This window comes from Sus scrofa, chromosome 17 (assembly GCF_054392235.1).
Source record: "Sus scrofa isolate SSC_HxYL_T2T_F1_AM1 chromosome 17, Sscrofa_HxYL_maternal_Yorkshire_Landrace_v2.0, whole genome shotgun sequence".
In the NCBI taxonomy this organism is placed as follows: domain Eukaryota; kingdom Metazoa; phylum Chordata; class Mammalia; order Artiodactyla; family Suidae; genus Sus; species Sus scrofa.
This window is the reverse complement of record NC_139399.1, coordinates 65,816,860-65,843,083: the sequence shown is the minus strand read 5'-3', so window position 1 is coordinate 65,843,083 and position 26,224 is coordinate 65,816,860. Positions and strand designations below refer to the sequence as shown.

The 26,224-nt window shown below is 53.6% G+C and overlaps 1 long non-coding RNA gene across 1 annotated transcript; it reads right to left on the bottom strand.

The window, feature by feature from the left end:
- On the bottom strand, positions 1-25,718 carry LOC146395403 (uncharacterized). Its single transcript, XR_014832816.1, has 7 exons — positions 25,455-25,718; positions 25,285-25,365; positions 4,460-4,628; positions 3,046-3,934; positions 1,768-1,885; positions 1,194-1,588; positions 1-882 (listed from the first exon to the last, which is right to left on the bottom strand). It is a non-coding gene; the product is annotated as an uncharacterized LOC146395403 (long non-coding RNA).
- Positions 25,719-26,224: the final 506 nt, after the last annotated feature.

Here is a 26,224-nt window from a genome sequence, read left to right as displayed (position 1 = left end):
GGGAACGCTAGCTGTTTTCAATTTTATATTGCCATTTATTTTAAGAACGCCCGGGCTCTCCCAAACAGGCGTTTACAGGCAGATAGGAAAACATAATTAACACTTAAACGGACGGACGCTCTGGGTCTGGGGAGTGGCTGCTGACACTGATCGGCTCAGCCAAGGGAAATGGGATTCCAACCAGCGAACCGTCCATAACACATTAAAAATCTGCTGCCTTTTTTTCAGTTCCTCCTCCCTATCCTGCCTCTCTCCAAACTTTTATGGGGAAACTTCTCGGAGAGAGGAAGGAAACAGTTGGTGAGACGATTCCAGGGACTTTTAGATTCAGTGTTTCAGAGGAAACGGATCTTGCAAAGATAAAGAGCCCAAGAGAGATGCTTTTGTGGGCAGGTCTGCAAAATGGGTTGGCGGGTGGTAAGGAAACGACGCCGTTAAAGACAGAAAAATCCACATCCTAGCAGCAACGCAGTCACGTTCCAGCTCACACAAATCACGCCATCTCTTGAGCCTCCGTGTCTTCATCTGTGAACTGGAGGTAACAGCTGTACCCCCGCCACCCCATCTGCTAATGCAAAGCATAGCTGGGCATCGGGACACGCAGCCAGCGGTGGCTCCTTTCATCATTACATCCTGTTGCCTCGTTTCCAGCCACAAACAGGCCCGGGGCCCGGTCTCAAACACTGGAGAACCAGGGCCCTTCTCATTACCTGGAGCAAGGCAGCTACATAATTTGGGGGAGCCAGTGGGACAGAAAAATGTGGGGTCCCTCTTCAAAAAGCAGGGGAAAATTGTCATCGAAAGTACAAAGCTACCATTCTTTTTCCTTCCTCTTGCCATCTCTCGATTTGTCGTGATTTCTATTTGCCATTCGAAGCGGTCCTAAGTTAAAAAAAAAAAAAGCTACATTATAGCATGGATTTTAGCATTCATCTTTATGATATACGGTGTCCATTTTAAATACAAACATAAGAGCATTTAACTCCTGGAATATCCCTGAAATGGCACAATTTGTACTTCGTCACTCACACAGGCACATGGGTTGTGTTGTAGGATAGGGAGAAACACCACACAAAATTAGATTCGAAAATTAACGTTTTCTTTCGCATCTTGGTACCTTTGCACATTCTGCCGACACTCAGTGCCCGGCTTGCCTACGAGAAAGGGCACCGAGGAGGAAAGAGCTGGCTTACCTCTCTTCCTTTCCTTCTGCGGCGCGGTTTCCAGCAGGAGCGTCTGCGGGGACGGGGAGCAGGGGAGAAAGGATGGGACCAGTTTCCCTGGTCGATCACCGGTGTTTCTCGGGACGACGTTGCCTGGTCTCTATGTCAGCACCAAGCCCTGGATCAGAGGGAGAGCCCGCGTGTGCAGGTAGCTGTCTTTGTGGGTGGAACACGCTCCCCTGGAACTTGTGGAGTCTCCGTCACTCCCAGAAGCTGTGCCCTGCGAGGCTCCCCAGTCTTATTCCTCAGAAGATTGCTCCCGGGGGCTCACAGAGGAAGCTGGCAGGGACAGACCAATAACCCACAAAGGGCTTGGCACACGCTGAACTCAGTCTCAAGCTCAGCCCAGAGCCCAGGGCTCAGGCCTTTATTTTGGGAACACAGGAGAGAGTCACAGAAAGTCAGAGCCTGGGTACAATCAGGGGTCGCATCTTGGCTTTGGGACTTAACATCTGTGGCTTGGGGAAGCTCTTTTATTTATAAAAGGGACTAAAACTTCCCTCGTGGAGCCTTTGGGGGGGATGAAAAGAATATAAAGAAAGACCTCAGCTCTTGTCTTCCAAATGCTGATTCCTCGGTCCCAGGAGAGCCCCTCAGTGGAAGCCACGCGGTCCTCAGAGGAGGGGGTGGGGCAGGTGTCTCCAGCTGGGGACAGCACTTGCCTGTTGATAAAAAGATCAGTTCGATGGAGTTCCCGTCGTGGCCCAGTGGTTAACGAATCCGACTAGGAACTATGAGGTTGCAGGTTTGATCCCTGGCCGTGCTCAGTGGGTTAAGGATCCGGCGTTGCCGTGAGCTGTGGTGTAGGCTGCAGACGCGCTCGGATATGGCATTGCTGTGGCTCTGGCATAGGCCAGCGGCTGCAGCTCCAATTAGACCCCTAGCCTGGGAACTTCCATATGCCATGGGAGCTGCCCAAGAAATGGCAAAAAGACAAAAAAAAAAAAAAAAAAAAAGATCATTTCAAGGCTCAGAGACTGTCTCCTGGCTTGTCACGATTCTTTTTGTTTTCTCTGCTGAGGAATATTTTGCTTTCCCGTCTCTCTCCTGGGGGCAAACCCACTTCCCTGTCTACATTGCAGGCCACAAACCAGGAGGGAAGAGAAAAAGCATGCCTGGTCCTGAGGGGTCTATTGTAAACGCATGATTTAATTTTCTCCGGTTGATAACTGGCAAGCGGTCCAGGATCTTCCTGCACAGACAGCCTGATGGTTTCCCTTTGTGAGATGTTAATGATGTTTTGGCAAACCTTTCCCACAGAGAACATGTGGTGGGGAGAGGGGGGTGGCTACCTGGGAAATGATGGCTGGAGGGACCGCTGCCCTGACCCTGGCTGAGCAGCCACTGCCTGCGAGGTCCTCTCTCAGCATCTTATGTGTCCCAAGCCGCTTTCCACCCCAGGACCTTTGCACGTGCTGTTCCCAGGGAGAGAAAACTCCATCCCCAGAAGTCCTCAGAACCGCTCATCCTCACCTCCTCGGGGAAGTCTTTCTCAAACCCTGCCCCTCGCTAACAAGGATTCTCCTTGTTTCCTGCAAAGTACTTAGCTCAGCCTCTAGAAAGAACACGTGCTTGGCCTGTTTATTTGTCTCACCTGCTCTCATGTAAGTCCATGAGGTCAGGGCAGGGTGTCAGCCTGACTTTGTGCCCCTGATACACAGCACAGTGCCCGAGGCAGGGGCAGGGGGTGGTGGGGGCAGGTCCCCAATGAATGGATGAAGGTTGAATGAATGCATGGATACGCTCTGTGCTTGGGAAAGGGAGAAAGGAAGCCAGAGACATTGTGGTCCCCTCCCCAGACCCCAGTGTCCCCTGAGCTCACCCGCTTTGAGCCAGTGACCAGAGCCAGGGCCAGCATCCTTCACTGCTGCAACAAATGCCCTCCCAGCTCCTCCCCAGGGTGTGGCAGGATGGACCAGGGCAGGGGGGCGGGGGTTAGAGGAAGGGGCCCGTGAGTGGAGCCTGGCTGCAAGTTTCCAGCTTTGGTGGCACGGATGGAGATGGGCACTCCTGAGTCTAGGGACGGTCACACAGCAGGCATCTCCTGGGCCCTCAGCCGCAGCCCCTGCTTCCTCCAGGCCACACCGCGGCCCTGCTCTCGAAATCCAGGACTCTCTTCTGCCCTCATTGTCTTCTTGCTGCGATTCATTGTCAGTATTTCCTCCAGGAGCCTTTTCAGCTGAGGGAACGGCTGCTTCCCCAGGAGCCTCTGGGCTGAGCCCTGGGTGGACGGCGGCGGGCTGAGAAGGCACGCACTGGGCTTCCTGGCTGGACCAAGCCCAGAGGGCCGACAGTGAGTCACTGGTCCTCACGTCTCTCAGGCCAGGAACCCGGAGACGGCTTTCCATCCTGCAGGCAACCAGACTGCCCAAGAGAGGACCTGGGGGTGGGCAGGACTCGGTGACTCGCCTCTGAGAGGGCAGGTCTCCTTGAAGCTGTCATTGAAGCATCCTCGTCAACTCAGTTAAACCAAAGTGCTATTTTCCTAGGTTTTCTTCCCACGGCCACAAATGTGTGGGTCTTTTCCTCTTTCCAGCTACAGATCAGGTAAAAACATTGACTTTTGCATCATATGTGGTGGATCTCATGTGCTCTGTCACTTTCTTGGAGCTTTAGGCGCTGGGGAGGTGGGCTGGTGTGTGACACGCACTGAGCAACTCACGGATGCGCCAGGAGCCCTGCAGGTACCGCCAGGTGAGAGGTCGTGCCGCCTGCAAGAAAGGACTCTGAGTCCCCGCACGGCATCAGGAGGGTGCCCAGCAAGATGCCCTGGCCAAGTTCCCTCCCCTGGTACCTCAGCTGCTCCTCACTGCAGCCGGGGTACGGGAGGATTGGGACCTCACACACGAGGGACCTGGGGGCTCCGGGATCGGGGCATCCCTCCACCTCCCCACAATCCCCTCCCTCAGCCGCCCACCCAGCAGGTGCCAAGCACCAGCTATGTGCCAGGGCTGCCTGCGTGGTGCCCAGGACCTCCTGCAAGTCAACCAAAAAAAAAAGAGAAACCCCAGTGGGAAAATGGACAAAAATAGGAACAGGCAATTAACAGACAAGGCGACTCGAAGGCCCAGGATGTTAAAATTCATGAGTAATGAGAGAGATGCAACTGGCGAGATTTAAAGAGGGTTAATGGTGAGGGTCGGAGGGGCGGGCAGGGGCCTCCCCCCACCCCAGGTACACTCGCCAGCATGTCTGCCCTCCTGGATTCTGAGTGCAAATGCCAAAGAAATGCTCACCAAAGAAAGGTTGTGTTTTTTTTTTAAGATCACTGCCAAGGTGTGGGCCGGGTGACCAGCTGGCATCCTTGTTGAGGGAGGAAGGCCACAGACAGGCCTTCTAGTGAAGCCCTAAGAAGCCCAGCCCAGGTGGACACACAGTGACATGGATGTGCGTTAAAACACGAGGCTGAGAAAAGAGAAGAAACAGGGAGCTCTATGAAGCTTTGATCCGTGCGTGGAATGAACACACACACACACACACACACACACACACACGCAGGACAACAAAAGAAGCCACCTCATCATCGAATTGTGGGACGTCGCGGCCCCTCCACGGAGATAAAACTCGAAAAGCCGGTGGCCAAGATAAAAATGACCAGACTCTTCTCTCTCCTTCCGTCCCACGGCAGTAGCTAGAGTTCTCCAGTCCCTCCTGAGAGACCTGGCCAACCCCTTCCTGCCCCTACGAGGAAAGATATGCAGCCCACTCCTCACCCTGCCCCTGTAGGAGCGACATACGCCCCCAACTGGCCAGCAGGTGTCTCCTAAGACCCCTCCTCTCTCCTGTGACCCTGGGCTGTAAAAACAGACACGCCCACGCCCTCGGGGTTGGGGTTCTCTGATCATCAGGAAGTTGTCCCACTGCACGGACAGCGTTTCTCTCCACAAAGTCTTCTTCCCCTTCCCCTTGCTATGCTGGAAAATTCTTTCTCCCACCCCCACGCTGGACCACAACAGGAACCACTGCAGGAGGCGCAGGCGCATTCGGAGCGGAGGGAGGACCTGGAATAAAGCAAACAGAAGCGAGGGAGGTTGGCAGCTACGGGGTGAGCTGTGGGCGCACGCACTGCTCAGAGGGGCCTGGGTCCGACGGGTGGGCTTGCCGTGGGAAGCCCTGACGTTGGTAAGGAGGAATCGAACCGGGAGCCAAATTCCCCCCACCTCAAGCAGGCTGCATGGGGGCTGCACTGGGAGCCTCAGGGAAAGAAGAGAAACCCCACTCCCTCCCCACCCCCTGGGTGGCCCACCCACCTGCTGGCAGCAAGAACCGCGGTTCCTTCCTCTGTCCCCAAAGGCCCCACACACCCAGGCTGTGCAGGAAATCCTATGGACCAGCTGAGCCTCGAGTCAAGCAGCCTCGCCTCCGAACCCAGTCGTTGCCTCCCCTCTGCCATCGACAGCAGTCTCCTTACCTGCTACCAGCTCCTTGTCCCACCCACCCTCCCTTTTTTTGTCTTTTTAGGGCCGCACCGGAGGCATATGGAGGTTCCCAGGCTAGGGGTCCGATCAAAGCTATAGCCACCAGCCTACACCACAGCCATAGCAACGCTGGATCCTTAACCCACTGAGTGAAGCCAGGAATCGAACTTGCATCCTCATGGATACTAGTCAGACTCGTTTCCGCTGAGCCATGACGGGAACTCCTCCATTTCCCCTTTGAGATGCCTCTTCCTTCCCACTCCACTGACCAAGGCCGGAGCCAGCACATAGCTGGCTGCCCCCTCTACCCCCCACTCCTGCCTCACGGGCCCACCCTTACGGAGCGCCGGCTCTGTACCCGAACACCTACTGAGAGATACTCTTCTCAAGCTTGGTCATGACACCCTCTCTGTTGATGAGAAAACCAGGGCTGGGGGGCAGGGGGGAGGGTACAAGGACCACCCCATTCATGAAGCTATGCGGAGGGAGGCCCGGCTTTGCCCACTACAGGCTATGGAGGGAGGGAGTCCGGGGGGGCCCTATGGAACTTTCCAGAAAAGCAGCCCCTTCAGAGCAACATGCTGACACAGCAGCTCTGTTCTTTCCTGGCGCCCTGTCCACCACCAGCTCTGACTTCCCAGCTCCAAGTCTGAGTGGGGAAAGCCAGCTCACATTCAGAGGCTCTGAGGCCTCACCACACCCCTCAGGCCAGAAACTCCGTAAGGACCAGGCTGGGTCTTATTTCCCTTTGCCTCCCGCAGGCCGTCCTGAGCAGAGGAAGGCTCCAGGCCTGGAGTCAGACAGACTGGGTTGAAATCCACGCCCTCTTCTTCTCTGAGCCTCCGGGTCGTGGGGTCATAACCTCTGCCACCCGCCTGGCCCCCAGCCCGCACCCGCAGAGCACCTGTCAGCATGCATTGGGCCTCATTCTGGAAGGTGTCTGCAGGGCTTGTCCATCCTGGACCAAAAGCCCTTTGGGGAAAGGAGGAGAAGGAGAGGGGTGACACCCACCCCACTGGCTGGGGCATGTGACCTTGTGAACTGGCAGGACGATGCCCCAGAGTCGGGGGAGAGAGGCAAAGCCTGGGATGAAGGGACTGCCGTCGAGGGGGAAGTCGGGCGTGAGCCGTGGAGATGGTGAATAGCCCTCTGCCTCAGCACCCCTGGTCCCCTCCGCAGGGTTCTGTTTCTTTAATTAATCCAATTATTTCTCCCACCAGCCCCAGCGGTCAGGAGAACCTGGGTTCCTGTCATCACAGTCCCGGGGGGAGTTAGGTGCCATCTGGATGGAGTCACTCGGTGCCAGCAGAGCCCACTCATGCCTTGCAGGCCCCTCTGCGGCCCGAGCTTGGGAGATGCAATCATCACCCGAGCAAGTTCAAGGCTGGGCTCAGCCAGCACTGACCAAACACCTGGCATCACACAGGCAGGGGAGGCCAGGCAGACAGAGCACGAGCAGGCGGCTCCCTGCCCCACCGGCTCCGTCTGGGGGTCGGAGAGGCTGAGCAAGAGGATGCCTGAGGATGAAGGGCGTTAAAGAGGTGGTTGATGGGGGTGGGGGGGGTAGAATTCTCCCAAGAAGGTCCTGAGGGGAGGGGAGATTTGAGACCCAGACTGTGGGAAGAAGGCAGAGAAGCAGACATGGAGGGGCTGGAGGAGAGAACTGCAGGCAGAGGGGGTGGCCAGTGCAAAGGCCCTGGGATGGGGTGTGCCCAACAGGCCGAGCAGAGCAGACGGGGCCAGGGCACAGGGATGGACATGAGTGAGGGGGCAAGCGACATGCGATTCGAGGGAAGGTCCGCAGGGACAGGCCACTCGGGCCTTGCTGGCTGCAGTGGGCAGTTCACTTTTGACCCCAGCTGCCCTTGGAAGCCATTAAGGGTCTCAAGCCCTGCAGTGACACCAAGTGAGTCTCTGAGACTTGGCGTCTGACTGTGCCAACCCAGGAGGCCACTGTCCCCCGGGCCCTGCCCCCTCGCCCAGGGCCCAGAGTGGCCTGAAGCCGTCGGCCTCGTGGGTGCATTGCAGGCGGCATATCTGGCATGTTCACCCTTTCCAGCTGCCTCCTCCTGGCTCTCCAGGGCAGCTGCGCCTGTCTGACTCCAGCCATGGGGGAGAGCGTCCCGCTGCCCCTGCCCTCGTCCAAATGTTTCCATGCTGCCTGCCACCCACTGAGCCCCAGGCTGTGCTCCTTCCTCTGCAAGCCCCCAGGAGGTCGGGTCACAGGAGGTGGCTCCCTGAAGTGCCCACCCTGCCCCGCAGCACCGCCAGCATCCTCCCGTCCCCATCTCCTGTCTATGTGCAAAAGCTGTTGACAGGAGCCCACCCTGGCCACCAGCCGCTGCCCACCACCCAGCTGATGATTTAGGAGAAACTGAGGCACGGGCGGCAGAGACAAGTGCCCAGGGTGTGCGCGGGATGCACGTCCCCTGGCTTAGCTCCTGTCCCACAGCTTTAACCCCATGAAGGAAACCAGCTGCAGTGAAGGGGAGCCTGCAACCCAGGGGGCAGGAGGCAAGTGCCTGCCTGGGCCTCCCTGCTCCCCGAGAGCAGTGGGGAGTGAGCACGGTTCTCACCTACGAGCTGGGAAAACAGGTGGGGGTCCCAGCTTCTCCTCGGCACCCCCACCCTCAGCTCATCACAAACTGCCAGGCCATGCCTGCTCCTTGCTAAAGCTCCTCAGCTCTCCTCCAGCTCTCACAGGCTCTGAGCAGCTCAAATGAGATACTGGGAGATGAGAGTGATGGTGGTGGTGATATGGTGGTGATGATGGTCTGATGGTGATGGTGGTGATGGTCTAATGATGATGGTGGTGGTGAAGATGGTGGTGGTGGTGACAGTGGTGATGGTGATGATGGTGATGGTGATGGTGGTGATGGTACTGATGGTGACAATGGTGGTGGTACTGATGGTGGTGATGGTGATGATGGTCTAATGATGATGGTGGTGGTGAAGATGGTGGTGGTGGTGACAGTGGTGATGGTGATGATGGTGATGGTGATGGTGGTGATGGTACTGATGGTGACAATGGTGGTGGTGCTGATGGTGGTGATGGTGATGATGGTCTAATGATGATGGTGGTAGTGAAGATGGTGGTGGTGGTGACAGTGGTGATGGTACTCATGGGGTGGTGGCAGTCATGATAGTGATGATGGGAGACTCAGTGTGACAGCTGCTCCTGTGCCCTGAGCCCCGTCACTGACTAGGGGCGTTCATCCCCCCCGCTGTCATGGGTAGGTGCTGGCTACTAAGCATTCCCAGCTAACCGCTGGTACCCAAAAGACACCCTTCACAAGGGGTCAGCCACCTGCACTAGAAACGGACCAGCCCTAGGGGACAAAGGGCCCGTCCCTCGTCTCGGGGAGGGAACTCTGGTGCAATCACAGTCCAGGGCTCCGAGTGAGATCCGGCTGAGGCTGAGGCTGAGGCTGAACTCCAGGTGAGGCCACATCCTTGCTCACCAACATTCTGGCATCCTGCTGCCCCGTCTCCCTGTCCTCAGAGGGCAGAGTCACAAGCAGCCCCAGGACCAGCTTCCAGGACTCGCACAAACACAGACATTTATAATCTTACAAAGCAAGTCCAAGAATGAAAGTCCTCACTGTGGGAGGGGGACAAGAAAGCTCCCACCTCCCATGCCAGCCTGTCCCTGCCGCTCTGCGGTCAAGTCCACGAGAGCAGGGCCACGGACCGACTGAGACCAACTGGCACACAAAGCCGAACTACACTGTCTGGCCTTTTACAGGAAAATGCGGCTGCCCCCTGCTATACACCCACACCTGGCCAGGCCCCCGGAGAAGGGGGACAAAGAGGCACAGGGCATTAACTGAGTGCCTGCCACATCCCAGGACTTGTCATAAACTCTGACTCATTTAATCCTCAACAGCCTTACAAAGGAGGCAATGATAGGGTTCTCACTTTATAAATAAGAAGATTGAGTCTCAAAAAAGATGAAAAAAATTAGATGTCAAGAATTAGGATCTGGAGAGTTCCCGTCATGGCTCCGTGGAAATGAATCTGACTAGCATCCCTGAGGATGCAGGTTCAATCTCTGGCCTTGCTCAGTGGATTAAGGATCCAGCATGACTGTGAGCTGTGGTGTAGGTTGTAGACCTGGCTCAGATCCCAAGTTGCTGTGGCTGTGGCATAGGCCGGCAGCTGCAGCTCCAATTCGACCCCAAGCCTGGGAACCTCCATATGCCGCCAGTGAGGCCCTAAAAAGACCAAAAAAAAAAAAAAAAAAATAGGATCCAAACACAGGACTGTCTGGCTCAAACGCCTTTAAGGTTCTTGCAGCCGGATCCTGCAGGCGGGAGGCCACCTTGGACTCTGCGGCCTCAAGGAGACACCCTCCCCCACTCCCAGCCTGGGGACAGGCCCTCAACACACCCTTGCTGGGGGAGATGACTCATTTCGTAATCACAAAAACAAACCCAGGGTTCCAAGTTCTTCTGGGCCCCGCGGCAGTGCTCTTCAGTGGGTGGGGAAGGCCAGTGAGCGGGCGTGGCTGTGAGAGGCTCGAGGCCAGGGTCCCAGGTTGGCTGCTCGGTCCTGGCGCCTCCCGACAATCCCTGAGTAATCGCCCCCCGGCAAAGCGCTGCTTTCCTCCCCAACAGCTGGTGGAGAAAAACAGACACTGGGAGGTTTCTTCTGCAGTATTTTCTTGTCCCTGGAGCAGAGCTGGCTGTGAAAAGCTTCCCGACTCAACAGGGCCTGGCCGTTCCTCCCCAGGCCCCAGGACCCGGCCCCAGGCCCCAGGGAGAGTCTGGCCTGGATGCTGCTCCTCCCAGCCTCCCACTGCCCGGGGCCCACTCCAGCCACCCTCCCGCAGCCACAAGCCAACCTTCTCGAAGCGCTGCCTGGCCCAGGCTGCTCACACCCCGCTTTTTTTCCTCCTGCCCTGAGAAGAAGTTCCTTGCATGGTCTGTAAGACCCTCCATGCAGAGCTGCCCGAGAAAACACTGGCCCAGCGCAGTTTAACTAGAATTTCCGATGAACAATGAATAATTTTTAGTATCCGTATGTCCCCTACAATACTTGGGATTTACTTATATTTTTTAAAATGTATTTGGCATTTGTCAGAAAGTCACAGGTCACCATGCTTCTTGTATTTTAATGGCTAAATCTCAACCCCACGGTGCACCTCTCTAAGTAGCCCTCCCAGCCCCCACAGCACTTCCCTCCACCTCACCCCCGCATCTGTTCTGGAATGTACCAGGCCCCACCCACCACAGGGCCTGTGCACAGGCTGGTTCAGCCTCCTCCTGTCTGGCCTCGTCCTTGTTAAATTCCACTCATCCTCAGACCTCCGGTACTTCCCAGGGCAGCGCAGCAGGCAGCTTCCAGTCTTACGTGCACACACGACTCCCAGCTGCACGACTCCCAGCGCATCCGTTCCCCGCACCTCTGTGGTGGACACGTGGGGATCCGATGATTGGACTCGTGTCCAGCTCTCCGACCAGACCACAGGCAGAATCATGTCTGCCTTGTTGGCCGCTGTGACTCCAGCACCCAGCACAGTAACGGACACATGGGACACTTGGTGACACAGTGCATGACACACAGAGGAACCAGGGCAGCAGAGTTCTGATCTGGCCAATGCTGCCTCCTGCGCAGTTGCCATGGCTTTGTGCACCGCAGCGTCCCTTGTTTGCGTGGCCATGGCTCAGGGGCAGCACCTACTCAGCAGAGCTTGTTTGGGGAGACAAGGGGTGGAAATTCTGAATTACAGCACATTCTGAATTGCTGCAATTCATCTTTTTTTTTTTTTTTTCAGGTTTCATTTTCCTGGCCGGAAAGAACGATGATGCCTTTCCCAGAGGTAATTTGGAGGAACGGACAGCAGGGCGTGAAAAACTGGCCAGCGCCAGCTTTAGTGTTTCTTCTTCCACGAGCCACGGAGAGATGCTCGTGAAAGTAAACATGAGACCAACCCTGGGTCCAGCACCTGAGAAACCTGCTCGCATTCTCCCTTATCCAGGGGCCCATGGCGCGGGCTTACAAATGAGGAGATGCGGAGCTGGGAAGAAAGAGGACCCGCTGGAACCCCGTGCTGGACACAGTCTCTCTTCCACGAACCACGGAGGAGATGAAAGGACACCCACTCACAGGTCCTCTAAGTTCAACGAGAGGACTTCTGCTCCTGGCAATGACCAGATGATTCTTTCATGACCACAATGACAAAACCTGACCACAGCGCAAAGAATGGCCAGCTGGAAGTGCTGGACAGGAAACAGAGTGCTTTGGAAGGAGGAGGTGGGGGGGGGGCTTGGGACAAAACAAGCCTTTGCAGCCTTTGCACTGAAGCTGAGGACAGGTGGCACAGAGCAGCCACCAGGCAACAGGACGCCAGGAGAACTCGGTGTCCCTGGCTGAAGGAACCAAAACCCAGAGGCTGGTAAACCTTGACGAGTGAAGGGAGACTATTTCCCTGGATGGGAAAGATTCGGAGAGGAAGCCCCCTAATTCTGTCCACCCCCATCTCTGAGGGACCCCTGACCACACCTGAAGCAGACCCAAAGAAGCCCAGGTAAGTAAGATAAAGGTGTGACTAGGACCAGAGCTGCTGCCTGAGGTACAGAATTTGAAGTTCAAGTTTAACCAACGTCACTGCCCGCCAAAACCCAAGAAACAGCCCTCATCCAAGCAAAATAACAAATCCCAGAATCTTCCCGGTTAGCATTCATTATACCCCAGTGTATTCACATGCTCTGATGGAACCCATTGCCACACTCAGCCGCTTAAACGCAGTTATGCTCTCACTGTTCTCTAAGTCAGAGGTTTAAACTGGGTAAGTGGGGCCCAAATTGTCTGACACCAGAGCCTTCATTCTTGGCCTCCCCACTAACTGCCCTTTTAGACAAGGGAGAACTAACAGTATCTGGTGCCAGAAAATCTGCATGACACAAAATGCTGGAAGAAATTCTTCATCCTGGAGGTGACTTTTTTTTCTCCCAGATCCACACCTGTGACATATGGAAGCTCCCAGGCTAGGGATCGAATCAGAGCAACAGCTGCCAACCTACACCACAGCCACAGCAACACCAGATCCAAGCCACACTGGATCCTTAACCCACTGAGCAAGGCCAGGGATGGAACCTGCGTCCTCGTGGATGCCAGTCAGATTCATTTCTGCTGCGCCACAGCGGGAACCCCTTTATCCTGGAGGTGAATGATGCCAAATGGAAACAGATCCTCAGGAAACAGGAAACCTTAAATATATAGATATCTGCAAAGGGCTGTTGTCTTATTTCCTCTTCATCTCTTTAAAAATCATAGAGCCATTTACAGAAGAAATTATAATATTGCCTTGTGGGGTTTATAATGTATACATATGGAATACATAACGACTATAAGCATAAAAGCTGTAGAAATATGAACTTATACGATTGTAAGGTTTCTACCTTTTACATGAAGTCATACAATATTAAGTGTAAACAGAGTATGAAAAATTAAGGATGTATAGTCTACACCCTATAACAATCACTAAAAGGTCACAGACCCTGCTCAGATCCCATGTTGCTGTGGCTGTGGCGTAGGCCGGCAGCTACAGCTCCGATTAGACTCCCAGCCTGGGAACCTCCACATGCCGTGGGAGCGGCCCTAGAAGAGGCAAAAAGACCAAAAAAAAAAAAAAAAAAAAAAGAAGTGGTGCAGAGAAGTATATCTTTGAAAACCACAAGGATGATGAAAATGGAGTTCTAAACAAAAATTCAGATAATCTAAAACAAGAGTCCAAAAGGAGACACGAAGGACAAAGACAAAAACAAAAACAGAAAAAAGAAAAAAAAAAAAAGAGAGAAGACAAGTTGGAGAGAAAAATAATAAAATGGTGGACCCAAATCTAACCATACCTGCACTTACACTAAATGTTAATGTAATGAACACTCCAGTTAAAAGGCAGAGACCATCAGAATGGACTGGATTTTAAAAGATGAAACGGCATGCTCTCATCCAGAGACAGAGTAAACCATTAGCGAAAAGTAAACGGATAGAAAAGTAAATGAATAACGTGAAAACTTAAGAATGGGACCAAGTAAGCATAAGAAATACGGAAGAATAAGGCTGTGACTACATTAATATCAGGTAAAATAGGCTTTGAAATGAAAAGCATCATCCGCAGTAAAGATGGATGTTTTGCAATAACTGTTGTCATTTCTTGTGCTCCTACTCTTGCCAGGCCTATTGCACAGAGCTTTTCATCACCACAGCAGGAGCTGGAGCCAGACACCCTTATTTTGTAGTTGAGAAAACTTGTTCTCAAAAAAATCTAAGCGGAGTTCCCATCATGGTGCAGTGGAAACGAACCCAACTAGGAACAATGAGGTTGCGGGTTCAATCCCTGGCCTTACTCAGTGGGTTAAGGATCCAGCATTGCTGTCAGCTGTGGTGTAGGTTGCAGACGCAGCTCGGATCTGGCATTGCTGTGGCTGTGGTGTAGGCCGGTGGTGACAGCTCCGATTCGACCCCTAGCCTGGGAATTTCCATACGCCATGGGTACAGCCCTAAAAAGACAAAAAAAAAAAAAAAGACACACACACAAAATTTTAAGCAACTTTCCTGAGATGCCCAAACTGTTTTACCCCAGAGCCTCAATCCTTCCCCTCCCTACCATCGGCCCCTTCAAGCAAGTAAATGCACGGCCTGGGCCTGCCGCAGGGCCTTTCCTTCCTCAAAATAAATCTGCTTCCTCCCAACCTCTCCCATCTCAGAAGTGGCACTAACGTCCCCCCAGGTGGCTGGCTCAGACCTTGCAGTCATCCATCCTCAACTGTCCTACATGGCACCCAAGAGCCATCAGCAGTCCTCCTGGCTCCACCTCCAAAGGATGGTCTGCACCTGCGCACTTCTCACCACCCCCACTGCAACCACCGCAGCCCAAGGTGCGTCATCTCCACCCTGTCTCAGAGGAACTGGATTCTCTGAAGCCACTCTTGCCCTCTACCCTCCGCCTCGTGGCGACCAGCTGACTTTCAAAAGCACAGATCGAGTTCCTCTCCTGTTCAAAGCCCTTGCACGGCTTCCCATCACTGTGGCTGACACCCTCTCTTCTTCCCTGTCTCACAAGCTTCTCCCGAATTCACTGTCTCTGACCACGAGCCTGTTTCTGCCTCAGGACCTTTGCACAGACGTTTCCTTCTGCTTAGAATGCTTCCTCCCCCACCAGAGCTTCACACCACCGGCTCCTTCTCATCACCGAGGCCTCAAGTCAATGTCTCCTCCTCAGAGGGCCTCTCCGTGACCCCCTGGCTGGAGCCGTCCTCTCCACCACACTGTCAGGTAAACACTTTGCTATTTTGTCATAATCCCTCTCAGTCCCCAAATGGTTTCGTGTCTTTGGGCCACCATCACAGTGAACAAGGCCAGCTCAAGACGTACTCATAAATTGTGTGAATTTTGTCTCCTTTGTCTGTTTCAATGTATTCAGAGGGGCCATTTTTCACCCTGGATGGAACCTTGGAGAAGACTTGTGACAGAGCGTAACCCAGCCCATTCTGACCGATACACCTGAGATCCATGTTAAATAGATCATTCTGGATGCTGTTTGGAGAGAAGACGGGGAGAAGGTGGCAGGACCCATTAGCGGACTATGACCGTAGAGGGAGGAGGATCAAGAAAAGTGTGTTGATTCCGGGGTTTTTCGGAGGTAGCAACCACGGGCTTGGGTCTATGCTGCACGTGGGATGCTGACACCAGCAGAGCAATGAGGCTCAGGTCTCAAGTGGAAACACCGTGAGGACGCAGGAGAGGACCATCCGTTGAGAAAGAGACCACGAGCATGGTCAGCACGGTGGGGGCTTAGACAAGGTGCCAGGCAGAATGATGGCCCCTCCGAGAGGCCTGCACCCCAGCCCTCAGACCCTGGGCTGTGTCCCCTCACTTGGGAAAAGAGACTTTGCAGCTGTGATGAGTGCATTGGACCTCAGCTGGAGAAGCAGCCTGGACCGTCCAGCTGGGCCCTTCCAACCACGTGGAGCCTTGAAGTTAGACGGCCTTTCTCAGCTGGGGTCGGAGAGCGCCAAGACAACGGACGAAGGCCGGAGATGCAGCGTGGGAAGGACTCTGGCCATCACTGCCAGCTTTGAAGAAGGACGAAGGGCCACGAGCCAAGGAGGGCAGTGGTCTCTAGAAGCTGGAAAAGACCAGCAGTGGCTCCTCTCCTAGATCCTCTGGGAACGCAGCTCTGCTGACACCTTGATTTTAACCCAGTGAGACCTGTGTCAGACTTCTGACCTCTGGAACCATAAGATAATAGATTTGTGTGGTTTTAAGTCACTGACTTTGTGGCAATTTGTTACACCAGCCACAGGAGCCAGAATGCAGAGGTTCTGTTCCTATCTGGCCACGCTCCGCGTAGGACCACCTAAGCAAGGGGCTTTGTCAGTGCTCTGCCAACCCCTGGACACCTTGCACCGCTTCTGTTACCTGTGACATTTCTATAGCGCGTTTCCCCTGGGTGACGGCAGCCAGAGTGCTCAGACGGCTCATCGCCAGTGCATGGCCAGTGCAGGGGGCTGACGCCCAGCTCTGCGCCTCCAAATGGGACAAGCTCAGAGGCACCACTGACACCCCGAACTCCCAGGGAGCAGGCGGCTGGTTCCCCCCTCTCCCCGAGCCTGCACCTTCACACCTTGCGTGGCTGCTTCTCCTGCCCGTCCTGCTGCCCCCAATCTCTGCCCAGGTCCTCCTGGGAGCCCTTCCTCAATCAATCACGTTCACTTAATCAATCCTTGCCTCTGGGGAGGGCCACCTAAATCAGGTAGTTGAAAAAGACGGTCAGGGACGGGACGCCACTCTCCAACCCTGTCACCCCTAGGCACGTGTGACTGTTTACCGTGACACAGAGTGACTTAATATTATACGGAACTAAAAATTCAGCTCCTCAGCTGCACAACTGCAAGTGCTCCATAGCCTCTGTAAGGGGCACCTGCAATCTTAGAGAAAAGAGAACTTTTTTGTTGTCGGCAGGTACCACTGGGCAGTGTTGGTCTAGAGCTCAGGAAAGACACCAGGGCCGGGGACAGGGCGCATCATCTGTGTCTGCAGATGGAGAATGACGCTATAGAGACAACCCAAGCCCCGCCCCCGGCCATTGGGTTGTCTCTGGTCATCCCAGACGCCAGGTCCAACCACAGCACAGCTGACTCTGTGTGAGCCCGGAACACTTGCTTTTTGCCAGGATGAAATAGATCACTGGGTGCTCCGCGGAAAACCAGGAGGCAAGAGGTATCCTTCCCCCCTTCGGCCTGTCAGTCACATCATTAATACAGATGCGGGAAATGAAGGCAACCTTTTTCTCGTTGCCCGCGAGCTGATTGAGTTCATGTCGTGAAGGTGACAAGCCAACGCGTCCCCGTCTCTTCCCCCATCTGCATCCTGCGAACGCTGTCACTCGGCACCAAGTCGCAGCTCCAGCTGACGGATGACGAGGCTGCCTGGGGATGATGTGTCTTGAGCTCAAGTCTCGGTACTTGCTGATCTGTATCCAGCAGCGCTTAGCAGCACGGGGCCTGGGTCCAAGGTGACCTGGAGAGAAGTCAGCAGTGACAATGCCAGGGACACCCCACCTTATGAGGCCTTTGAGACTCAATTTCTCCATCTTTGGCAGAGGGAGTGCTAGAAATCCCTACCTCCCTGGACCACTGCTCTAAAGACCAGATGAGATGATGTGACCACCAGATCAGAAGATAGCACTGTGCCTCCCACATCATCCTTTAAATAAAAGGAGTTGTTGTCGGCATGGTTGAAATAATGAAGATAATTATTTTCATTATTGAAGGTAGAAATAGTATAATGTGACTTTGAACTTATAAGTTCAAATCTCCCAGGAGGTTTTCTCCCACACAAGAATTTCTCCAGTGCTTTCCTGCAAGCCAGAGTTTCCCTACAGGGGGGTTCACTCACGTTGCAGCGGGCTAAGGATTTGGCATTGTCTCTGCAACAGCTCAGATCGCTGCCGTGAGACGGGTTTGATCCTGGCCCAGGAACTTAAACGTGCTGCAGGCATATCCAAAAAAATAATAATAATAATAATTTCCCTATTGAACACTTGGCCATTTGATGAACTTGCGTGACAACGTCTCCAGGGAGACCCTCAGGGAGGACGCTGTGGTGTTTGCTCTCTAATTCTTCAGAGAAGACCTGGGGTTGAAAGTCCCTCCACCCAGAGGAAGTGCTGAGCTGGCGTGATGAAGGCGGGACGTGTGCCAACACCAAGGAAACGCAGGTCGGCTCTGTAGACCTCGGTAGGGAAAGCATAGAGAGGTGACGTGTCTTGGCTTCAAAATACGTCCACAAGTTCTCCCTCCTTCAAGAGGTGGAGCTGCATCCCCCTTCCTTGGGTGACAGCTGGCCTTTGCAACTTGCTTCTAGCAGAGGGGACATCGAGGAAGTTACGAGGGCTCAACAGGCCCCTGCAGCCCTCCTTGCTCCTTCTCGGATCACTCAGGCTGGCTAAGATGCTACCGTGTCATGAGGACAGTTGAATGGTCCTCCAGAGAGGTCCACGTGGCAAGAAACGGAGGCCCGTACCCACCTCCACTGCGTGTGCCATCTTGGAAGCAGATCTTCCGGCCCCGGTCAAGCCTTCAAAGGGTGCAGCCCCAGCCAGCATCCTGATTGCAGCCTCAGGAGGGACCCTGAACCAGACCTACTAGCTCAGTGTGACCCACAGAAACTGTGAGGCTAAAAAGATTATTTTTAAGTCCCTAAATTTTGAGGGAATTTGTTGTCCAGCACTAGAAAATGATATAGGTCTTCACTTGATTATTCAAATGAATGGATGGATACCGGTTTTATTCTTACTTGTTAACAAGAGACTTGGGATACAGGGCAATACAGGGACACCATTGGTTGCCTGCAAATAACCACTGCCCCCATCTTCTTTCCCCCCCAAATATTGATTTTGCTCAGATATCTACCATCCACAGGCACCTCTGTAACTGGGGAAAAGCTGACCCCCTCCTAGAAATAATAATTGGCAGGTTTCTGATTAACCCATCTAAGCCAATCATTGTAAGTCCATCTCTCTTACCAGAGGTGGTTCAATTTAACCATGGTAAGAGAGCAATGCCTAGACAACTAGTCCTGTTTAAATAATAACTATGTGACTTAAGTTAACCCAATGACCCCTAAGAAAAGGGAGACTTATATGCCATAGCTGGTTAAGAACAAGGAAGCCTGTTGCTGCCAGCAACATCTTACGATATGAGGGAAGCCAGCCTGAGGACAAGGCAAACACATGGAAGAAGGCTGAGCCAAGAAACTTACAGCACAATAGAGGCAGAGCCTTGATCACAACATGCCTGAAGCCCTCCCTCTGGACTTCCTATTATAATAAGTCTCTTTTTTTCTTTTAAATCTTCTTTTCAGGATTTCCATTTGTAGGCAGGTTGCAAACCTGTTTCTTTCCTTCATTTAGCAAAGGTTTACTGAGTAGCTACTCTGTGCCAGGCACTGTGATATTTATCACTGAAGAGAAAAGAATTGGAGCCTGACTTCAAGGACTTAGAATCCATGGATCCCTAGTTGACCTTCAATCTCTTCTAATATAATGGAGGGTAGGAGTCCAGTGATGGCTATGAGGACGACCTACGATGAGAAACACCTTTATCCAACTAATGAGCCCATGCTCTGTTGGCACTGGGAGCACAGATGTAGCTCAGCCCCCGAAAGTCCCAAAGGGAGGAGTGACAGAGGGACTGTGAAGGCCTCAGATCCTAATAACTGTAAGATGAAGCTTATAGTGGGATCCACCCATTAGCGATGTCAGGAGGCTTAAACAACCGCAATTTAGTGACAAGGGAGGCTGAGAAGGTGATCTGGAGAGCTTGAACGCAGGAAGTGAGCTCAGCCTTCCCCCCAGATGTAGAATGAAGGGGGTCCCCAAATGTAAGAGAGGGATTCAGACTCTGAGCAGCCAAAAAAAAGGACACATGCCCACAGCCCTCCCTGAGGACTCAGGTGTCTGGAACAAGAAGCTTGCACATCTGAAAATGACACACGTCAGAGCCACAAATGGCTAAAATAGAAAGGAAGACACTACCAAGTGTTGACAGGAACATGGGGTAACAGGAGCTCCATACAAGGGGAGGGAAGGTGCACTTGGGACAACTACTTGGCAGGACTCACTGAAGCTAAGCCTTTGCTTGCTGACAATGCCGCTCCCCGGAACACATGCCTGGGACAAATGCATCACAATGCACCAAAGATGTGCCGGAGGGACTCACAATGGCACCACGTGCAAGAGCCGGAAACAGACACGTGCTCATCACCAGCAAGGGGAATAAATCAGCTGCAACCTAGTCACGCGGCGAACTGCTGCAAAGCAGGGCTTCCAGCCTCCCCACTGTCGACTTTGGGGGTAGAGCTTTCTTTTTCACAGGGGCCTCCTGTGCATTGTCCTCTCCCCAGCAGATGCCAGTAGCACCCTCTCCCAGGGCGTGACAATCAAAAAAGTCTCCAGACATTGTCGAATGTCCCCGGGGAGCAAAATCACCCCCAGCTGAGAATCACCGCAGCAGAAAATTTTTTAAAAAGAAGGAAGGAAGTCTAGGAGGGAGGAAGAGGAGGAGGAGGAGGCATACTCATGAGAACACGCAACGCAAGAGCATGTACTAAGCAGAAGACACTAGACACAGAGGAGCGCCCAGCGAGCGTGCAGCTCCTGGTACATGAAGTTCAAGAACTGGCACAACTAACTGACGGTGATTCGGTCAGAAGAGCTGTTATCTCGGCAGGGGTCGTGGCCCAGTGGGAGTGAGGACGTCTTCCGGGTTCTGGGAGATGCTTATATGGTGGAGACTCACATAAAAATCCATCGAGCTGTACAAATAAGAGTAATACGCTTACTCTAGCTTTGTTAGACCTCAGTTAGACAGCACTTAAAAACTAGATGTGGCAGCTCTAGCCATCTGTCTCCTGGGGCCGCCTCCTCACCCCCGAGCCCAGCCCCTGGCAGAGAAGCCAGGAATCACCACCTGAGAACCCATCTCTCCTGTTTTTCCTTTCCCCTCCCTCGCCCCCATCCCCCAGGAATCAGCCCCCTACACACACACAGCAGCAGCAGCAGCAGCAGCAGCCTGGGACTCCCTGCCAACATGGGTATAGCGGTAGGTGCTGGACCACGGCTCAGGCTGTGATTCTCTCCCAGAGCCCCATTGAGCTCTGCAGAGCCCACCCTGGGCCTCCAGCTCCAGTCGGGAGAAGGCGGGGAGTTGTCTTGTTTCACAGTCTCCCCTTATGGTCTGCTGGGATCTGGCCGTGTTGGCAGAGCCCTAAGCTGTGACCTGGGGGTCATCAAGCAAAGCGGGGTCCCCCGATGAATCAAGGTTGACTCCCAATCAGGGTTAAATTGCAGATAGTCGTGTAACAAGACTCGCTCGCCCTGGAATGTCAGGGGGTCCCACTGCTTGGCTGGACGCACGGAGCCACAGGAAGACGTGTATCCACAAGGAGCATAGCGTGGACAGAGGGCCAAGAAGAGCCCCTGTTTGCACCCCATCCTTTCATTCAGTGGAGAGGTATGGAGTCCAAGTCCATACCAGCCCCTGCAGGAGGCGCTGTGGAGGCAAAATCCGTAAGCTCTCCAAGGTTGGTACACAAGTGGCCAGTGAGCCCATGGAAAGATGTTCTGCATCATTTGTCACTAAGTCCATGCCAACCCAAACCATAGCCAGATACCACTCCCACTAGGAGTCCAACAACGGGCAAGAGCAAATGCCGGCGAGGATGTGGAGAAACTGGAGCTCATGGGCATGGCTGGTGGGAACGTAAGACAAGGCAACTGCTGAGAGAGCCAGGCGGATCCTCACAGAGTTCCACACGAATTACCATGGGATCCAGGAACTCCAGTCCCGGGTTTATGCCCAAAGAACTGAAACAAAGCCTCAAACATATATTTGTACGCCGATGTCCACAGCAGCATCACTTATCATAGCCAACAGGTGGAAAAAACCAATCTGTCCAGCAGGAGATGAACAGACAGCAAAACACGCTGTGTCTCTACAAGGGGATATGATTCAGCCGCAGCGGTTATGAAGCCCTGACACGGAAGACCCTCGAACCCAGTGTGCCAAGTAGAAGAAGAAGGAGCCAGCCACCAAAGACCACATTTCCTATGGTTCCTTCGATACGAAATGCCCAGAACTGGTAAATCCATAGCAACAGAAGGTAGATGAGTGGTCACCAGGGGCTGGGGAGGTGGGGGGAGAAAGGGGGAGTGGGGACCTAGGAGACACGGCTTTCTTTTGGGGTGATGAAACTGTTTTGGAGTCTGTCGGAAGTGACGGTTGTACATCGTGAGTGTGATAAATGCTCCTGCATTGTAGGGCTAAAATGGTTCATTTTATATGGAGAATTTTGCCTCAAAATCAGTGAGACAATCCCTGGTCTGGAGAATCCCAGAGGAGCCTACTCTCTGGAAGGCAAAAGGACACGGGAAAGCCTGTCGTTCTGATTATTTATTGCTAAGTAACGGATGACCCAAAATCCAACGGCTTAAAACCATTTTACTTTGCTAATGATTTATGAGTCAGAAACCCAGGCAGAGGAGTTCCCGTCGTGGCGCAGTGGTTAACGAATCCAACTAGGAACCATGAAGTTGAGGGTTCGATCCCTGCCCTTGCTCAGTGGGTTAAGGATCCGGCATTGCCGTGAGCTGTGGTGTAGGTTGCAGACGTGGCTCGGATCCTGCGTTGCTGTGGCTCTGGCGTAGGCCGGTGGCTATAGCTCCGATTCGACCCCTAGCCTGGGAACCTCCATATGCCGTGCGAGCGGCCCAAGAAATGGCAAAAAGACACACAAAAAAGAAACCCAGGCAGGGCACAGCAGATTGGTTGTGTCCACTCCCCTATGTCCCAGGACTCAGATAGCCAGAGAATCTTCCGGAAGCCCCCTCACTCACCTGCCTGGCATCAAGGCCATAGTCATTTCCAGGCTGGGCTCAGCCGGGAGCCAGAGCGCCCTCTCTGAACCTGTCCCTGTGACTTGGGCTTCCTGCCAGCATGGCAGCCTCAGAGCCCAAGCAAGCCAGGCAGAAGCACCAGGGCCCCTTCTAACCTACCCTGTGGTCAGACAGTATCACTCTCGCTGTCCTCCGTTGGTGGAAGCAGTCGCAAGCTCGCCCACCTTCAAGGGAGGGAACTATTTGTAGACCTCACCTCTCTCCCTGGGAGAAGTGTCAGAGAATGTAGTGACGGGTATTGCAACCTCCATGTCCACCGCTAGGGCCTCATATAACTTAGGGCCCATCCCTATAATGGAACACTGTGCACCTGTCAGAGAGACTGACGTAGGAGTTCCCATCGTGGCGCAGCGGAAACGAATCCAACGAGGAACCATGAGGTTTCGGGTTCGATCCCTGGCCTCGCTCAGTGGGTTCAGGATCCGGCGTTGCCGTGAGCTGTGGTGTGGGTCGCAGACGCAGCTCGGATCTGGCGTTGCTGTGGCTCTGGCGTGGGCCGGCGGCTGCAGCTCTGATTAGGCCCCTAGCCTGGGAACCTCCATATGCCGCGGGTATGGCCCTACAAAGACAATAAATAAAATAAAATAAATTTCAAAAAATTAAAAAAAAAAAAAAGACAGACTGAGGAAGCTGGACAGCGTCCTGATGAGGACGAGCATTCGAGGTGCAGATTTAAGTGAAAATGAGCAAGGGGCAGAGCAGCGTACAAAGAGGAAAAAAAGGCTGTAGACACAGCCGTTGCTGTTTTGTGCACAGACTCTGCAAGGATGCACAGGAAGTGAGTAACAGGCATGCTTCTGGGGAAGGGAAATGGGGGGGCACTATCAGGAGCGGAGAGAAACAATGTTTTCACACTCTACCTCTTTGCACAGTTTTTTTTTTTTTTACTATGTGTCCATATTATAGGTTCAAGGGAAATATTTTAAGAAGTAAAAATAAAAGAACAAGTTAGATAAGCACTGCTGTGGACAGATGCCAAGACACTGTTTTGAAATTTACCTGTTTTGCTTAATATGCACGGTATGATCACATTTAGAGACAAAACAAAACGATACCCATACACACACTCACACTCACTTTCCTAAAGGTCAGAAAGCCAGGCACCAAACTATAGGAAGAGGTGTGGGATTACGTGGGGGTAAGACTGCCTTATTTCCCTCGCCATGCTTCTGCATTTTTATCTTTTTTACAATGAGAGTGTTTGCAAAATACTTATGAAGGTATTCTAGGGGAGAAAACACACAACTTTAAACAAGGCACATCACCAAACAGCATGAGCTGTGCTAAGAGGGGAGCCTGGGGCAAGAGAGGAATAGAGGAAGGTAGTTCAAGGGAGCTGACAATCAGGGAAGGCTTCCTGGAGAAGGAGGCACCTGAGCTCTCAGAGGCTGTTGTCTCTCCCTGAGTCAATGGAGGAGCAGCCCTAGAGAGAAGCCCTCTGCTGGGCCTCGCCATCTTCACATCCAAGGGGAGTAGGTCTGGTAGGATCTGCCTCTCCTTCCTTCAATCAATGCCCTCGGGTTTTGCTGGGTGAGACTGAAGAGGGGACATTGCCTGTAAACTTCGGCCTCACCCTTCTCTTTCCCCTGCTCTTTATATAATAATAAACTCAGCTTAATTAATAATTTCCACTTTGTGCCAGGTCCTGGGGGGAACACTTTGTCTTAACTTACAGAGGAGTACTGTTATGAGCAATGTTCCCATTTTACAGATAAGAAAATAGAGGCACAGAGAGGTTGAGTGACTTGCCCGGGGTCACACAGCAGGGAAGTGGCAGCACCAGGATGTTGAATGCTCAGAGTCTGGCTCTGGCTCCTCAGTCCCTCTCACTGGGCTGCCTGGTGCTCACCATCCCCCTAGTGCCCCCCACCCCCAAGTTCCTCTTCCTCCCCTCCGATTCTCCCTCTCTCCTCTCCTCTCCTCTCTCCCCACCCCCTTCACCGCTTCTGCCAGGTTGGCCTTGAGGAAGGTCAGCTTCCTTCCCGCAGACAAAGCGCATTTCAGCTAGCTCGGGTTCCTGAAAGCAACCCTCCTTCCAAACTCTTTAAAATTTATTTGTCTAATTAAAAATCTCTCAGCAGCGCAAGATGCTGCAAGAGTCCATATGTAACCAACCTCCACGGCCGACCAACCCATGCCGGCGGAGGGCAGCCCCGGTCCCAGGAGCTCACCGGCCGGGCCTTGGGAGGCTGGGCGGCCAGAGCAGCCATCCGTCCCCGCAGAGGCAGCGCCAGCCAGCTGCGTTTCCGGCCAATGAACCTGCCACTCAAAGCCCCCTTTTTAATTAACTCCGTATCTCAGGCGGCCAGAGCACGTGGGCAAACTTCTGACTTCACCGCGAAGCCCCGAGCACATCCCAGTTCGCTTTCTAAGAATGGAAGCAGGAGATGGGGGAGGGAGGAGGCTGGGATCTAAAAATGAATTTGCAGCCCAGAGCAAAACAACCCAGCCGAGGAGAGGGGAGAGGAGGAGCACGCATGCGCGCAGCCCGGCCCGGTGGGGGCTGTCTGCTGCCACCCCGGGTGTGAATCGCAGACCTGGCAGTCTGCCCAACTGTCTGGCAGGGACGGGGGTGGGGGGTGGCGCGGCTCATGCCAGGAGCAGGCAGCTGGGGACGCCCATGGGAGTCTGGATGTCTGCTGGGCTGGTTGGTTTTCCCCAGTCGACAGAAGTGACTCACGGGCTTGGAGGCTGGGCTTGGGGGTTCTTGAGAGCCCAGGTGTCATGTCGCACAAGGTTCAGGCGCTGGGGAGACAAGTGCCTGGGGGGGCCGGGGAGAAATTCCATCATCAGGGAGACCCTTACCCCCACCCGGGCCCACTTAGGAATTGACAGGGGTGGCATACTTACCTGCTGATGATGGCAGAATCAGTAACAATAAGAATAAGAGTAAGGGCTGGTTCGGTGAGCTTTCGCTTTGTCCATCAGTACGTAAATACTTCCTTGAAAATATCGCATTGGAGAGCCTCAGGGCAACCATGGGGGGTATGAGCTATTCTTGCCCCCATTCTACTGATGTGGAAACTGAAGCCTTATCAGCGCGTGTGTCCCATGCTCAGGGTCCCACACCGGGGAAGGGGTACCCCAGGATGGGAACCCAGCTGGGCCTCCTGCTCGGCCCTGGGCCCTTCATGTCTCCGCAGCAGCAGCGGCATCTCCCAGACAGCCTTCCTGCCACTGGCTCCTCGTGGCCTCCTGCAGTGCCGCCTGGGTGTGGCCTGCATCCCATCGGGGCAGGGGTGTGGGGCAGGGGTGGGGCTCTCAGGGATCCTTGGACCCAAGCATCAAATAACGGACTGCACAGAGAAGGCTCTTCCCTCTCCATCCTCTTTCATCTTCCCCGGCGAGATCTGTCACAGAGAAGGTCTCCGTGGGACACTAGCTTGTGGCTTGTCCTTAACACCCCGGAGCCCTTTCTAGGCGCCCTTTGGGGCCAAGCAAGCAGGCTGGCACCTTCCAGAAGCTCAGTACGCTCTTGTGTTCTCTTTGTGTTTATTTTTCCCTCTTTACAGAGAATGACCCAAATTTTCCTTTTAAGGTCGTGATATTAGAGTTCGCTCTTAAGATAAACTCAGTTTTAAAAGTAAGTCGAATGTTTTGGAGACAGATACTGAAATATT